The sequence below is a fragment of the Strix aluco genome, chromosome 3 (assembly GCF_031877795.1).
Source record: "Strix aluco isolate bStrAlu1 chromosome 3, bStrAlu1.hap1, whole genome shotgun sequence".
In the NCBI taxonomy this organism is placed as follows: domain Eukaryota; kingdom Metazoa; phylum Chordata; class Aves; order Strigiformes; family Strigidae; genus Strix; species Strix aluco.
In genome coordinates, this window is record NC_133933.1 from 120,369,232 (window position 1) to 120,383,211 (window position 13,980).

The window sequence follows — 13,980 nt, forward strand, 5'->3', positions numbered from 1 at the left end:
TGAGCATTTTAAAACTGTCTTTTCATGCCTTTAATATGGAACCATTAGGAGTTGTTTATTGTGAATAAATTATCTACTATATTTAAAATCATGACTAAAATGTGAATTATGTAAACAACATTGATGAAGCTGAAACTCAACCGAGAATCACAAAAGGAATACTGTTGCTAGTGTTTGAGGAAACTGTAGGTTATAATGATTAAATACTCTAAATGGCTAAATAATAAAAATTTGAATATTTTTCCTTGTGGAAGCACAATTCACAATTATCTGTTGAATTTGGAATATTCAGTAATAACACTTAGACATCTTTTGTCCAGTATTTGTAAAGTGAAAGCGAGTGAACCTAAAATATTTTATCCAAATTAATTTAAAACATAATGGATGACACTTTCCTCTTAGTGTCTTTTAAAGTTATCTTAGTCTGAATGAGATTCTCTAATTATAACAACATATAAAAAATACCATAGATTAAGATGTATATTTTAATTTGTTAGCATGTAAGACAGCAAAGTCTAGGAAAAATGAATACTGTGATACGTTAAAGAATGGGAGCGATGATAAAAAATGTTATGTGAACATTAATATGAGCAATCCTTTACCTGTTAAGAATAAACACAAAATAAATAAAATGCATTTTTATTTTTAGGAAGGGAACAGATAGAATGCCACTATTAGGCAGTGGTTCTACAACATAAACCAATACTGAATTCTTCCTTTTTGGTTCTTTAAATCTTCAACAGACAATAAGTCATTACAATAACAATCACTGGCTTTTTCTCATTACCTTGAAAAAAATAGTGGCCCTTTGTTCATGTAGTTTCATGTATAAGATGCTTTCTGACATATACCATGAAGTCACAGTGTAGCTACAGTTTTAATTTATACACATATATTTATTTATGAAAATCTTCTTCACAGACACAGAAAAACACTTGAAGGAAGGAAAAGTACATAAAGTAGGCAAACATGGGGATAACACGTCCATTCGTCGGCACTCAGTTCTGCCCATCCTGTTGAGTGGGCTGGATGGGAGTACATTTTTCTGTGATCCTGGGCTTTCCTGACACTGCTGTAAATTGCAAGAGCATTGTATCTGTCTTCAGCAAGCCCCAGGAATCAGGCATAGAATACAGGTAGGTAGGCTATTCCTCTCCACTATTTCACAGCATGTAGTGATTTGATATAGCTGAAGGTCAACCCTATAAATGAGACATCCTAGCAACTGGTAAATGGTTTCCACACGGACTGCTTGCTAAAACAACTGCTAGACCATGTTGATTTAATAAGCAGTTTGCTTTTAAATTCAGCAATTATTCTTTCTAATCTGTTTTCATATATTCAGGTGTTGCTACTTTGAAAGAGATATGGAATTTCAGTAATACTCATGGTATGAATAGAAATCAGTTAATTATTTGGATCAAAATCTCCCTTTTAAATATTTTTCACAGCCTTAGGAAAAAAAAAAAAAAAAAAGGAAATTATGGATGGAGGAAAAAAAAATTGAACAATGTCTACTGGGTCCATAAATCCAGAAAGAATTTAATGTTCTTTTTCAAAAATATGAGTCAGAAAGTTGTGTTCAATAAAAGCCTTAGGGGAAAAAAAATTCTTTAAGAACATGGAGCTTTTTGACTTTCATGCTGAACAACTGCAAAATGAGATAGCTTCCAGCTCCTGTTTGGCCCAATCTTAAACATGGTCGACTATCAACATATCACACAAGAAAGACTGCAGACATTTCTTTATTATAAAGTATCTTGTAAAGCGATCAGCATCGTTCCCACATAAAAGATACACCAATTACATATATATAGTTTTTATACTTATATAAAATTATTATTAATTATTATTGTATACCATAATTATGTACGTTTATACAATTTTATATAAAATCCATCCTTATGTGTAGACACAGGTATACATTGAAAATGACAGTTATGTTCCTACATTCAATCCCCATTTCAACTATGGATAGAATTTTAGAATAGAATCAAAATGAGGAAAGAAAGATGATGAAATAGCTCAGATGTCCTGTTAACCATCAACAAATTGGTAAAAGGGACCATTCTGTAGAAAGGCTACAAAAAAATCAAACTACCCAGCCACCTAAAAAATGACCAAGAGACAGGTAAGTAACAGCGTAAAAATTTTATAAACTAATTTTGTAAAGAAGGCAATAAATAATTTAAAATATGAGATTGGACAATAAACAATATAGAGTTAACATTGTGTGTGTGTGTGTGTGTGTGTGTGTGTGTGTGTGTAGTTGCATATACACACACAAATTACGTATGTAATAATCCACATTTAAAAAACTCAGACCATGAGATAAATTTCTCAAGAGCAACAACAGAATCTCAGTTAGGCTATTGTTCTCATTAAATTAAATGGGACAAAACATTTATCATTAGTTTGAAATGGCATCAGAGTGAAAGATCATGAATTACTAGCTGTTTTGCAAAGACAAGAAATGTAGAATATTAAAACCTAAACCGCTACTTTCTTAGGATATTGCACCTGAAAGGGATCATCCTGATAATAAACAAATGAGCTCTAAACTCTGGGCCCTTTCAGCTAATTATCACCTCACTTCTGTAATTTAAAAGTTAAATGTGCAGTGTGGGAGACTCATCTAGATGGTGATTCATCTAAGTCTCTTAAGACAGAAAAGATGTGCTGCCATGCAGTGGTATCTCCCCAACTACAGAGAAAGTGTAAAATGATTTGCACTAACAGCAATTTCTTTATAATAAAGATTAAATTAAGTACAATTATTTCCATCTAAATTGCTGAAAGATCAACATGCTGTAGGTCCAAGAGGTAAGTCTGTAATTGACCTATTACCGATTTCTTACAGAATTTATCTAAAAGATAACATTAAAACCAGAGTACTGATTAACAGATTATTAGACTCAAAATATGGCACATCGACTGGACCTCCCTATGTTTTCTAAAATACATTATGTCAGCAGCAGAAGAAATATAATCTAAATTAATGCAAATTAAACAGTGAAGCAACTGGGTCAGCACTGTAGATCCCACAGATCTGAACACCAGGACTGCCATTTTTACAATTAGTGATATTTCTTATCAGTCTGAAAACTACAGGGTGCTTTTCATGTAACCTAATTTAGGACATCTGCATCTGAGCTAACCACTCAAGTTTCCCTTTATAGACAGTGGGAAAAAATAGGCACTTCTGGGCTGACATTAAATCTCAAGTATTTTAGATGTTTAGGAAGAGATGAACAATTAAAAATGCCTATTTGTTTCAACTAAATACACTGGCATCAGTGTGGCTAACTCAAATGTAGAGGGCTACTCTGATGTCTAAATTCATTTCAGTGAATCTTAGCCCACGTGTTTGCAATTAGATGCTAATCATTTGAGAAGTTAGTAAAGTATTGCTTCAGAAAAGGCTGGAGAGAAAATAATGCGACAAAAGATTGTGTAATGAGCTGCACTGCAGAACGCAATGTTACGAACTTTAAAAAATTTTGCATATAGGAAGCAGTTGGAGCAGGGGGTAAATATATCTGCACTCAGGGATGCATTAGCATGACTATTGCTGGAATCTAAGTAAACTCATTCAGGATTCGGTGTCTCTATCTGGAATAGCATTATGAAGCACAGACACGTCTTTTGACCAACGCTATTCTTTTATTGACTGTTAACCAATAGTTAACCAATAGTTAACCAATAGTTAGCAGTCACTTTTCCACTAGGCAAGCTCAGCAGGATCACAGGGGGGAAAACATTAAATTCACTGAGACTGATGTTTGCAACAGACATTTAGGCTGAGCTGTCTGGGCTTTCTCTTGAGTTTCTAGATTGTGCATGCCTGTAGAGTTGCTCTACTTGGAAATGAGAGAGAAGAACACGCTCAGCATTAGCAGACAGCTCTTCAGAGCAAAAGGAATGAGGAACTGCATTCCTCCTCTGTCTCATCCCTTCATAAGAAACTAGTTAAAGCACAGGAATTGTATGTTGTAATCAGCTTCTGGAAAGCTCATGGTTCAGGTACTGAAGAAATGTGAAGAAAGGATCTATCTTACCCATATACACCGCATAAAGATGTACACATCCTAGTATATGTGTACAGGCTATGATGAATCTTTGTGTAACAATGTATGCCAAACTACAGTAAAATAAATGGAACAGGTCTACATAAGTTTGCTGTGTTCATAGACCTACTCAGATCTTGTTTAGTTATTTGAAAATTATTTATGCTCACAAATTTTTAGCTGGGAAGATATTAGTTCTTTTGACTTATAACAGCCTCCAGAGCAAACCATTTTCCTTATAAAATTCTTTTTAAAATTACCCAAGGCAGTAGATGACAAGCATGTTATAGAAACATTTTTTAGCTACTCATCTAACACTTCTGATCTGGAGAGACAAACTACTTCTCAAAAACTCAGGACTGTTGGGTCTAAAGAACCTGAAGGTGCAGAAGTCCATGGGACCTGATGAGATGCATCCACGAGCCCTGAGGGAATTGGCGGATGATGGGGCTAAGCCATTATCCATCATATTTGAGAGGTCGTGGCAGTTCAGTGAAGTGCCCACTGACTGGAAAAGGGGAAACATAACCCCATTTTTAAAAAGGGAAAAAAGGACAATGCAGAGAACTACAGGCCCATCAGTCTCACCTCTGTGCCTGGCAGGATGATGGAGAGGATCCTCCTGGAAACTGTGCTAGCGCACATGGAAAATAAGGATGTGATTGGTGACAGCCAATATGGCTTCACTAAGGGCAAATCATGCCTCATGAATTTGGTGGCCTTCTACAATGGGCTTACAGTATTGGTGGATAAGGGAAGAGCAACTGACATCATCTCCCTGAACTTGTGCGAAGCATTTGACACTCTCCTGCATGACATTCTTGTCTCTAAACTGGAGAGACATGTATTTGACAGATGGACCCCTTGGTAGATAAGGAACTGGCTCGATAGTCACAGTCAAAGACTCACGGTCAACAGCTCAATGTCCAGGTGGAGAGTGAGTGGTGTTCCTCAGGGGTCAGTGTTGGGACTGGCACTGTTTAACATCTTTATTGGTGACATGGACAGTGGGATCGAGTGCACACTCAGCAAGTTTGCTGACGACACCAAGCTGTGTGGTGCGGTCCACACGCTGGAGGGATGTCATCCAGAGGGACCTTGACAGGCTTGAGAGGTGGGCCCTTACAAATCTCATGAAGTTCAACAAGGCCAAATGCAAGGTCCTGCACATGGGTTGGGGCAATCCCATGCACAAATAGAGGCTGGGCAGAGAAGGACTGAGAAGGACTTGGGGGTGTTGGCTGATGAGAAGCTCAACATGACCCAGCAATGTGTGTTTGCAGCCCAGAAAGCCAACCGTATCCTGGGCTGCATCAAGAGAATCATGACCAGCAGGTCAAGGGAAGTGATTCTTCCCCTGTACTCTGTCCTCAGACACTCCATCAGGAATAGTGTTCAGCTCTGGGCCCCCAACATAAGAAGGACATGGACCTGTTGGAGCGACTCCAGAGGAGGGCAATGAAGATGATCAGGGGGCTGGAGCACCTTCCTTGTGAGGACAGGCTGAGACAGTTGGGGTTGTTCAGCCTGAAGAAGGGAAGGCTCCAGGGAGACCTTACAGCAGCCTTCCAGTACTTAAAGGGGGCTACAGGAAAGGTGGGGAGGGACCCTTTATCAGGGAGTGTAGGGATAGGATGAGGGGTAATGGTTTTAAAGTAGAAGAGGGTAAATTTAGATTAGATGTAAGGAAGAAGTTATTTCCTGTGAAGGTGGTGAGACACTGGAACAGGTTGCCCAGAGAAGTTGTGGCTGCCCCCTCCCTGGAAGTGTTCAAGGCCAGGTTGGACGGGGCTTTGAGCAACCTGGTCTAGTGGAAGGTGTCCCTGTCCATGGCAGGGGGGTCGGAACCAGATGATCTTTAAGGTCCCTTCCAACCCAAAACATTCTGTGATTCTATGATTACATGAAGTAAAATATACTCGTCATTTCCCTAGACCTTATTACATTTGATGGAAAGATATTATAAATAATGGTAAGTTAAAATATCTAGTCTAAGGCTTCTATTAGTTTCTGGATTTATTAAAATTCATCCGACTCAATATTGCTTTCACTTCTTTGCTGTTCATGCTGTGGTACAGTGTTATATTACAATACACTACCCAGTTAGCAGCAGCCTGGAGTCATATAATAATGAGCTACAGGCAATCTTTTTTTTGCAGTGAGTTGATTTTAAATTAATTTCAACTTACTCCATGATTTTTGGTTCGCCTCCCAAATTACAAGCACTTATGGCCTCATTATTGAACAAAACAGCACCTGGGAAAGACTTGAAGTATGATGACCAGCAATTTAGACATCATGTAGAAAATATTTATGGGTACAAAACTTGTGATCAGTAAAGAATCTGAAAATTGGAGGAAGATTAATTGTACAATATAACATGAAATAAACTACCAAATTGTTAAAAATAAATAAAAATCCATGTTTCCAGCCATTCTGGAAGAGGCTCTTCAATGCAGCAGAGAGCATAGTAGATGCCAGGGATGAAGGAGCAAACAGTTTCGCAGGATGGTCAGACAGAGACCTGAGAGGGAAGACAGAACGGGTGGAAATTTAACAAGGGCTAACCACAGGGCTTCAAAAGGGAGTGAAGGTTATTCAGGAAGGCTCAGGGAAGCAGAAACACTTCAGAATAGTATTTGATGTTGGGCTAAATCATGTAGGATGCTCCTCACTGGTAAAGAATTTACAAGCTCTTAGAGTTCTAGGAGGCAGGTTCTGAGAACACCCCTCTTCATCCTCCCCCATCAAATATAACAATCCATCAGCACGTGCATACCCCAGGTGCTCCCTGAGGTCTGGCTTTGGGGGAAGGCCCTTTAATTCTGCAGCAAGCACACATGGTGATGGGATATGCTACAGAATACTTGTTTACAAGCCTAAAAAGTGGTTGGTTTTTCTTTCTTTTTCATTTTTATCAGATAGAAAAGAATGAAAATCAGTACAGTTAGCTCAGTATTAATATTTTTAACATTTTTCTATAATGTATTTTAATTTATATACAAATTTATACAAAAAGTGTGTAAAATTTATATAGAAATATTAAAACACAAAAAATATATTTAAATGGTATATAAATATATATTATATATGTATGTATTTTTATATAAACATTTATATATAAATTTTATATGCAAATTTATAAATTTGTATTTTAGAAGTTACTTCAAATTAATATACTATATTGCACAGCTTGTTTTCAGTGTGGCACTACATTTTTCACCACTGAATGTGAAAAAAGGATTCTGTATTAATGGTATGAGTTAATATTTTTTCACATATCTAAAGCATAGTTAACTGTGGAACTCATTGCAATAGGAAGTTCCAGAAAACACAGATATAAATTACTTAATAATGGCAAATTCATGACCAAGAAGCTCATCAGTGTCTGTTAAGTATCCTGATACAAATGTATACTCCAGCTCTTCATGCTCCTAAACTTGAAACTACTAGAAAGGGAGGTGTTCTTGTGAAAGAAACGTTGTGTAACTGCTTTGCTTTTGATACACTTTTCTTAAGCTGACCTCTCTGATACCAGGTACCAGACTAGATGCTGTGCGATGTATTTTGGGGAGAGAAGGAGCAGCATGATTTTGACAAATAGAGATGTTGACAATTAGAAAGGTATGTGTAGAGGACTGGCACTTATTTTAGATGTTAACATAGAAAAAGATGACCTAGTATGGTCAGATGGAAAAAACGTCATTGCAAATGGAATTATGAAATAATTTTTCAGTGTTTTGTTTAACATATCTTTTCTCCGATGAGCACTTCTGTCTGTTGGTTTTGAACTTATTTTGTGTCCAGTAGCCTACTTTCTGAGACGTAGCTCCACTCTTAGCAGTACATCCTGCTTTTGCGATTATGGTCCAAGAGTGCTGATTCACTGCTATGTTCTCAAACTAAATTATATTAAAAAGTATTACTTCTGAAATAAAGACTATTATGAGAAGTCATCCTGTCTCACAGTGCAGTTTAATTATAAAATGATAACTACCTACATGTCCACCAAGATTTGAGTACATTTTGTTCACAAGCAAGTAAACAGTCCTGCTGCAACGTTTATTCTCCTCTACCCTCCCTGTCATTTTTTAGTAGAAAGTATATTCATATCACAGCATCGAAGTGTTATTAATCATACAGAACGTCAATAATAAAAATAATGATAAAAATGCAAGCAAACTAAGTAAGTTAATCTGATGTCCAAAAAAAGGTTAGGTAGCATCTTGTTTGTTTTGATGTATGTTGGTAAAACTAAGTATTTCATTATTAATAAATCTGCTAAGCTATCTGAAATTTGTGGCCTTTTCCTTTATTTTTATTTCCTTTATTATTTACTGTTATTTCTACAGCTGCATTCCAATTTCTTTATATGTCACCATTACAATATTTTAGCTAAGGACAACCACTCGTGGATCAAATAAGTATAGAAAGCCCTCTTGGAACACCTCAAGACTGCATGACTGTTTTGACTTCACAGGAATTATTTTGTATATGTAAGACTTCTGCCTTGAGCTAAACGGCAGAGGAAAGCTATGATGCTATGTTTAGGACATTTGCAGAAAATGAAATGCTTCCAAGTTTTGTCATTCCTATCTTTCTAAATACCCATTATTTACTTGAAGCTTATATTTCTCAGGTCCAGAATGTCAACCTTTTATCTCCACTTGAGCAAACTGGAACAGCTTCTGTGGGAAACAGCCTACTGGAGCGAAACTTGGGCTCGTGCCATTTAGCTTTAGACACTTCATTTAGGTGCTCAAACTTAAATATATTTTTTCTTGACTCTTGGTAGCCAGGTTCCCGGTCTGAATCACCCTGTCAGGGCTTCTTTTTATTTTCATTGACACCAGAGGCAATGCAAGGAAACAAGCAAATAATGTAGCTATCAAATTTAGGTATCTGAAGTTAGGCATTGCGTGTACTCCCCAGTTGTGAGTGTATTTTACAACATCAGAGATGATGTTACATAAATGGTATTTTCTTTACATTTCATTTCATGAGCCTGAGAAATTGAAGACTAATAAACAATCTCTTAATAAAAAGACTGAATTACAAATTGGTTTGACACACCCAAAGGTGATCTGTATACTTAAAATCATTTCATTTCATAAATAAGAAAAATTGGATTTATTAGTAAAGTACATTTTGTTTTATCTATATTCTTAGTGGCATTATTTAAAAATGAATGAGAGATGAATGCGAAAGATAATACATATACATAAAAATGTAATTTTCATATAATTACATATAGCACATTAAAGAAGCAAGACAATCTACAGTCATTTTGAAACTGATAATCTCAGTCACACTCATTGTTTGCTGCTGAGTATCCAGAATCTCACCCTTTTCCAACTGCAGCATGTTGCAGCAGCTACATTTAATCATAGAGCCTTGAGGCAGCTCCCTTCTGTCAATCCTTGCAGCCGCATTGCTGCTTGCAGTTCTCCATCTAACAGACAAGTGTATTTCAGCGTGCAGAAACTGCATGAAGGGAACACAGAGGGGAGAAAGGAAATAATTCCTTCAAAAGGCCTGGCAGAACATAAAGTATACAGCTATAGATGTAGATAGAGACTCAAATTCCTTCTGATTATAGTTACTCTGTTGTTGATTCTCATAAAATATATACGCAAATAGATTCTTAGCAAGTATTAAGCATAAAAGGGAGAGGGGGAAATGCAACCCCTGAAATGGTATTCTGCAATTAAATTGGTGTCTCTAAACCAGGAGGGCGTGGTAAAAAAAATATTAAAAAATCTCATTACCAGTAAGCTACCTGCTGAGATAGTGACTCCTCTCAGAGACTACTGTGTCTTTTAATATTGAATTCTCTACTCTGGAGCAAAGAAGGGAGAGAAAAAAAGAAGAGGAAGATCCTCGATTTCATTAGATTTTGAATTTCCCTCTGGAGATGCCTATCTATGTCCCTTGACAAGATCAGAGGCTTAGGGCATCACTTGGCTTCTTTCAAAGCCACAAGCAGACCGTTTAGGATTCAAAGTTTAAAGGAGACCCATGTAAGCCATGGCAGACTGTAAAAGGAACATGTACCTACATTTTTGTGCTATTTGTTCATAAGCTAAGAATTCTTATATTTACACTGTTCATTCTGATGCTAAAATAAAAAATATAGACTAAATAGAAAACTTTGGGTCAGATCCTGACTTTGTTTAAATTGCTGTAGCTCTATTATGAGCGATCTGTTCTTTAGGTTTAAAAACCACTTAAAGTTGCTAAATGGCAATAATTAGTTTCATTTGCAAAATCCAAAGAACTGCATAGCAAGAAAATGAAAAATCCTATGATTATCTATATGATAAATAAGTGCAGTGGATCTAATTTCTCTGCAGTGTAAAACACAATATTAACGTTAAGTGGCTGAAAATGCCACAGTCTGAACTGGTAAACTTTTACACCCAGCTTACAAAAGCCTTCAGTAATTGTGTACAGTGTAGGACAGCACAGTGTAAGACATGTCACAATAGCACAATTGTTGATAATGTCATTAGTACCTTTTCAACAATAACCCTATGCATGGTTAATAGGCAACATTTATTAAACTGACGATTTGCAGCAAAATGAAGCTTCTCTGTGGGCATTTTGGACTAAGCAATAATACTGCGAATGGGGAGGTTTTATATATATATATATATATATATATATACTTTTCAAATGGGATTTTGTATTGCATTGTTACAGTGATGTAACATGAAAAAATGAGCCAAAGTTTTATAGGGTAATACCTCAAGAGTACTTCTTTTTTTGAATGAATATCATATTTTCAAATGCATTTGAAAACGCAGTCTATGTAGCCTCATTTTATACAGAATTATCTACATGTGGGCAGGGAAGGTCACACATGAAAACACACTGCATAGTATCTTCTGCTTAATCTACACTTTTTAATCATAATTTTGTCACTGAATTCAATGAAAAAGATGTACGACATATGAAAAGTCCTATGTAAATGCGCTTTAGCCACAATGTTTTAAAGTTCAACCTACAATTTTTGCTTTTTGAGGACAAGCAAATGCTTAGCACCTTTTTGAAAAGCATGCCTCCCAACAATATCGAAAGGCATGTCTTCTATAAGGGCCAGTCACTCAGCAGCCAACCCTAAGCCAGCTTTCAAACAGCTGACCGAAATATTGCTGCCTCTGTAGCTGTGAAAGAACTGAAACAGCAGCAAAATCCAACTAAGACACCAAGTGAATACCTGGTCTTAGAGCCAACACAGAGCTCTGCATTCCCGTAGCTGCACTGCTACCACTAGAAGAGTTACCAAGATGAGATGAAGTCACACAGCAACTGCAGTATGGACACAATCAAAATAGGTCACACAGAATTAATGTTGTACTGTGGTGGTAAGAGACAAACTTATGAAGAGCCAAACGAGACAGAAAATACGAGGAAACAATGTGGTTAAAACTTACCAAGCAGATGCCACAGCACTCTAACTTTCATTATGCTAAAAATGATTATTAATGATCTGGCAGGCCAAGCAAGCAATGAGGTAGCAAAATGTGAAGATGACACAAAATAATTTAAATTAATCAGAACAAATAAAACAGGAATTTCAGAGACAGTGAAGTGAATCACCTCCTGTTTGTGCTAAGTCTGGAATCAACCTATATTTTTAGCATTTTCAGCTGCATTTTTGCACCTATAGAGAATCAAAATATGATCTGAGGAAGAGGAATGCTCTGGGAAAGTCCAGAAAAGCATGAAATCATACAATCATTGTCTTATGAGGAAGAAAAAAAAAAAAAAGTAGATCTGGGTGTAAAATTAGTGATTTTTGCTTATCACACAGAAAACTAATTAATTCAATTGTCTGCATTAGCAAAGAGAATATACTGTATCTTCATGTGCATTTGTACAATACCTAATGCATCAGTTTGTGTTATAATTTAATTCTTTGGGCATTTCAACAATAAACTAAAAGCTATTACCATCTATCATGTATTATACAATCTTTGTGTTTTTATTTTTTTTTTCTGAAACAATGAGCAAGATAAAAATGGACATGGCTTGATTTAGATACTCTTTTTTATGTATGTCATTATTTTGCCCTCCTTTCACCTCCTTGCTGTACACATCTGCTTGCTCTAGTGTTACGCTTAGGACATGGTAAATATGCTTCATTTATGCATTGTAAACAGCCAGTGACAGAACTTGCCATGCATGAAAGTAAACATTTACGTATGTCTTTGCCTTAGAAGGGGCCTACCGATTAGTTAGTTATATGCGGTGCAACGCCTAGGGAGAGCCCTGATTTTTACTCCTGCCAGAACAGCGACTACTACAGCCGTGACAGCAGCGAGGAACGGGCAGCATCAGCTGGATTTTATACTGAAGGGCAAGATCGGTTGAGTTTTACACCAAAGGGCTGCACGTTACACAAGTTAAACTATCTAAAATTAACTTCCACGCTATTCCGAGAAGCTTGTGGAAAAGAACCACTGCTGAGAGCGCGGCTTGCGAGGCAAGGCGATGCCTCCGCACGTGGGTAGTGGCTGCAGGTGGCTCCCCGCGCGGGACCCAAGTACCACCACCCCGGCGCAGCTCGCACCGCGCCGCGGGGTCCCCGCACGCACGGCGGTCACCGACGACGGCTCCGCCCGCCGACGGGCGCGCGACGCACAAGGCGAGGCCGCGTCCCCGCAGCAGCGCGATGGCCACGGCCGACGCCGGGCCGCGGGAGCGCGCGGGCGCGCCGCGGGAGGTGTCGCTCGAGTCCCCGGAGCGCCCCCCGCGGGGGGGGTACTGTCCCCCCTCCCCGCGCTGCCCACCGCCTCCCGGGCCCTCCCCCCCGCCCCTCCCTCGCGCCCGCGGCGGCGGGCGGCCGCGCGCATGCTCGGGGCGCGGGGCGGCGCGTGCGCGGGGCGGCGCGGGGCGGCGGTCTGCAGTGCGGGCGGGCGGGCGGCGCGCGGGGCGGAGCGGGGGCGCGCGCGGCGGCGGCGGCGCGGAGTGAGCTGCGGCGCGAGCGGCGGGCGGGCGCGCACCGAGCCGCCGTCCCTCGCTCCGGCCCCAGCACCGCGGCGGGACCCCGCGGCCCAGCGCCCTCCTCCGCACCGCGGACAGCTCTCGGCGCCCTCTGTAAGTGCGCCCTGGGGGGGTGAACCGGGGGCGGCGCGGGGGGGGGGGGGCGGCGCCCGCCCGGCCGCCCACCGGCCGGGCGAGGTGCGGGCGGGAAGCTTTGCCGAGGCGCCGGCGGCGGAGCGGCCAGCCGGGCGGCGAGGTGGGGAGGGACGGGACTGTGTCGGGGTGCCCGGCGCGGGGCTTTTCCTCCCGGGAGGGCGGCGGGGCTGCGGGCGAGTGCGGCGGGACGGAGGCGCGGCGGGGGCTGAGGCGGGGGCGGCGGGGCGGTGCGGTCAGCGCGGCCGCTCCTCGGCGCTCGGGGCGCGTCCTCGCCGCCAAAGTTGTTGTGCGCGGTGGGTCTTGGCGGCTCCGTGTGCGGGAGTTGTTGTTTCACGGGCGAGACGGAGGGAGATTGTCCCCGCGGCGATTTGCCGTGAACTGTTGCGAGATAAGAGACCGAATCCCGCATCGATCCGGATATAAATACCGACAACATCCAAAGGAAGCACTGATCTGTCGCTTAACAGTTTGCGCTTGGAAATGTTTTGGTGAAAGTGGAAGTCTTTGGCGATCTCGTTCATTTGAAAAGAGATAGCGAAAAGGTCTTTTTTTCCAGTAGGGGGGGAAAAAAAAAGACCGTGCGAAACCGAAGAGCAAGAGCAATCCTCGCAAGGTCATCACACCCACTGGGAAGGCAGAAGTGCTCCCGATCCTTGCGATCGCTTTAGTGGTATTCTTACTGTCCGTAAGAGATGTTTTATTTTGTTATTTTATCTTATTTAACACGCGAGGTGTTTGCAGGAGGTTGCATTGCCGGTGGGCGCGCTCG

At 40.3% G+C, this 13,980-nt stretch overlaps 1 protein-coding gene across 3 annotated transcripts in view; it reads left to right on the forward strand.

The window, feature by feature from the left end:
• The first annotated feature begins 13,001 nt into the window (after positions 1–13,001).
• The window catches only part of VSNL1 (visinin like 1), a 90,944-nt gene continuing 89,965 nt past the window's right edge, over positions 13,002–13,980 (forward strand). Inside the window, exon 1 of one of the 3 annotated variants that reach the window (XM_074820102.1) lies at positions 13,002–13,169. The gene's annotated coding sequence lies outside the window, so the exon portion shown is untranslated. Of the gene's footprint in view, positions 13,170–13,573; positions 13,897–13,980 lie in introns of those variants that run through there. The other 2 variants (XM_074820100.1, XM_074820101.1) reach the window with 2 other exon arrangements.